This window comes from Schistocerca gregaria, chromosome 2, assembly GCF_023897955.1.
Source record: "Schistocerca gregaria isolate iqSchGreg1 chromosome 2, iqSchGreg1.2, whole genome shotgun sequence".
In the NCBI taxonomy this organism is placed as follows: Eukaryota; Metazoa; Arthropoda; class Insecta; order Orthoptera; family Acrididae; genus Schistocerca; species Schistocerca gregaria.
The window spans coordinates 223800148-223803441 of NC_064921.1; positions in this window are offsets into that span (position 1 = coordinate 223800148).

Sequence of the window (3294 nt, forward strand, 5' to 3'; positions counted from 1 at the left end):
CAGATGTCAACCAAAGGTGTCTCGCTATGAAATAATGTGACACTCCAGGCCACCACTCATGGTTGTCGGGCTATATGGCGGGCGGTAGTCAGACAGGTATCCCACAAATGTCTGGGGTGTCTCGGACACGTCCTACCTTGTCATCAGGGCTCAGTTTGAAGGGAGAATCGCCACTGAAGAGAATTCTGTTCCATTCAATGAGATTTCAGGCCGAATGTGCCCGACACCACTGCAAAAGGGCTCGCTGGTGTACAGACGTCAATGGTAGTCGGCGCAGGATTTATATGATGTCAGCGCCCTTTATGTGAACCACCTATTAATGGTCATTGTGATCGATGATAATGACGAATCTGGGACTCTAAGTGCTTCACTGACGATTCCTCAGTCCTGACGGTACGTCCTCGCTGGATGGGCCGCTCCCTTCTTGAAGCTGTATTCAGCCATGATTCACTCTTTCCTGCCATCGTCGTCGAATAGTGGCATCATTCCTTTTCAAATGTCGAGCGTTTCGCTAAGTACTCCAACGGCTTCTTTGAGCCCAAATTCAGGTCCCCTCACAAGCGCTGTCATCTGCGCATATTGTTGATGCTCCAGTATACAACGCATAGTCACTGTCCAATTGAGCACACTGAATGAAATTCGCAAAGACTTAATGTTCCCTATTCACTATCCTTGCCATCTGCGCTATTAACTTGCGCTTCAGCGTCACACATTCATCCAACGGAAGTAAAGTTTACTATTTTACATTTTCCGACGATACTGGTAAGAATATAAATTTGTGACCTGTTTGTATAACTCCTCTGTGACGTGTCTTTTTATTGTCTCAGTATGTAGTACTGTAGTTTTCAAGCGGCGGACGGTGCAGTGAAGAGTGTACAGCACAGTAACCCGAGAGTCTTGGGGTCGAGTCCCAATGCTAAAACATTTTTTTTTTACTTTTTATTTTCAGTTTTTCCTTTACTTACACTGTAAATAAAGCGAAATAGTGTTAACTATACTGTTTAATTAATATAGTCAGGAAAGTCCTTAAGAGGAAACGCGAAATAAAATTTGGGACTGGAAATAGTTTTCAAAAAAAGGAATTTACTAACAGTGGAAACGAGGACTCTCCAAGAGGGGATTATAAGCGTTCAGGACTTCACATTCCGTTAGTTTGAATATTACCTTCGAACATATACAAATCATGATCTGTGAAAAAAATGAAATGATTGCCAGGAGGACACATCTCGGGATGTTCGGCCGCCGGTTGCGAGTCTTGTTGCATGTGACGCCACATTGGACGACTCGTGGGTCGATGATGATGAATGACAATGCGGGCAACACAACACCCAGTCCAAAAGCGAAAAAAATCCCCCAACCCGGCCGGGAATCGAACCCAACTGCTGTGTAGTAGGCAAACATGTTACCACTCAGCTACGCAGGCGCACATCATCTGTATAATAATAGAAGAATTAACTTCTTGTTTACGACTTACAATGCCCTCTTGACATTTACCTGCAATCACACCATTTCCTTTGCTTTTTATTTCCATGCCTTTTATGAAAATATTAATAAGTTCAATACAAGGTGTATCAGAAATAATCGTCCTGTTTCGCATGTCCATATTTCTGAAACTAATAAAGACATGCAATGCATTTTGTCTTTTGATGAACGGGAAACTCAAAAAGATTTTTTAATATTATTTCATAGGTGTTTAATATGCCCCCTTGAGATGCACGGCATATGTCAATGCGGCATTCAAATTGTTCCAACACTGCAGCGAGCATGTTGTGAGTTAGTTTCCACAGATGCTGTTATGCGATGTCTCAATTCATTCATTGTTGTTGGTAACGGAGGCACACAAACAGAGTCTTTTACAAACACCAACAAGAAATAATCACATACAGTCAGGTCTGGAGACCTTGGAGGCTAGTAATGTAAGGCCGAATCATTTGGTGCAGTGCGACCGATCTATTCTTCAGTAATCCTTTGATTTAAAAAATTCCGCACTTACAAATGCCAGTGTGGCGGTGCCCCATGCTGTTGGTAAATGAAGCCGTTCGAATCGAACTGTGGAAACACAGCGAACGGATTTCTGCAGACTCCTTGTGAAAGTATGGCGGATGCGTTCGATGTCTGTGTCAGGCACAGGGGGACGGCCAGGCGATTTGCCTTTACACAAACAGCCTGTTTGTCGGAATTATTCATGCCATCGTCTAATGGTCTGAGCTGTAGGAGGATCTCCACGATACCTAGTACGAAAGTCACACTGAACGCTGTCTGTTGTTGCGACACCATTCTTACTCGAAGTGAAGTGGGCGCACACTGCTGCTACCTAGCGGGAACCATGTAAAGCTCGAGAGTTTGCTCTTTCTAACAGTACATTGTTCACGAACATATCTCAATTAACATAATAGTTATGATTTTTATAAATCGGATGATTCTTTTTGTCACATCCAGTATATTAAGTATTATTTCGATGTATTTGCAATGCATGTAATGTAAAAACCGAATTTTTTTTTTTAAAAAGGAGAAAGTTTTCATATACGCACTCGATATATTTGCAATGCAGGTAATGTAAAAACCTAAAATTAAAAATAAAGAAGGAATCCATGACAATTCCCGTGCCAACTGGAATGCCTAACGGGATACTCTCATCAGTCGATAGCTACCCCCTCGCCTACCACCACCCTGATGACCCGTGCCGGCTCCTTCCTCCAGCTGACCTTGTCTGAGGCCTTGGAGGCCCATATCCCTATCGTCGCCATCCACCCACACCGTCCCACTTTACCCCTCCTCCTCAGAGAATCCCGCCGTCTATACCGTGCCTTCCTTCAAACACGTGACCGGGACACACTACGATGCCACCAGCAACTCCAATGACACATCCGAAAATTGCTCGCAGCCAAGAAACACCGGGAATGGCGGCAGACGTGAACCCGTCCTAATGCTACCATACCTATCAACTCGTCTAAGTACTGGTCAGCCTTCCAACGCCTTACTGGATCTAACCCCCCCCCCCCTACTACCCTCTGCTTCATGATGACCACCCTTTTCCTTATAACCTTAGTAAGGCCTAACATTTTGCTTCTTACCCCTCTGATATCATTACCCTCCCTGAGGATCCCCAGTTCGATTACTCCCTCTCACCTGATGTCCGCCATCGAACTGACACCCCAGCCCCTCCACTCGCTCCTGGCTTCCAGTACGTGGACAACGTTACACACACCAAACTCAATGCCCCAATCACTACTCAAGATATAATATCCACACTCCGCACAAAATGCAACACCACTCCCGGTCATGACCATGTTA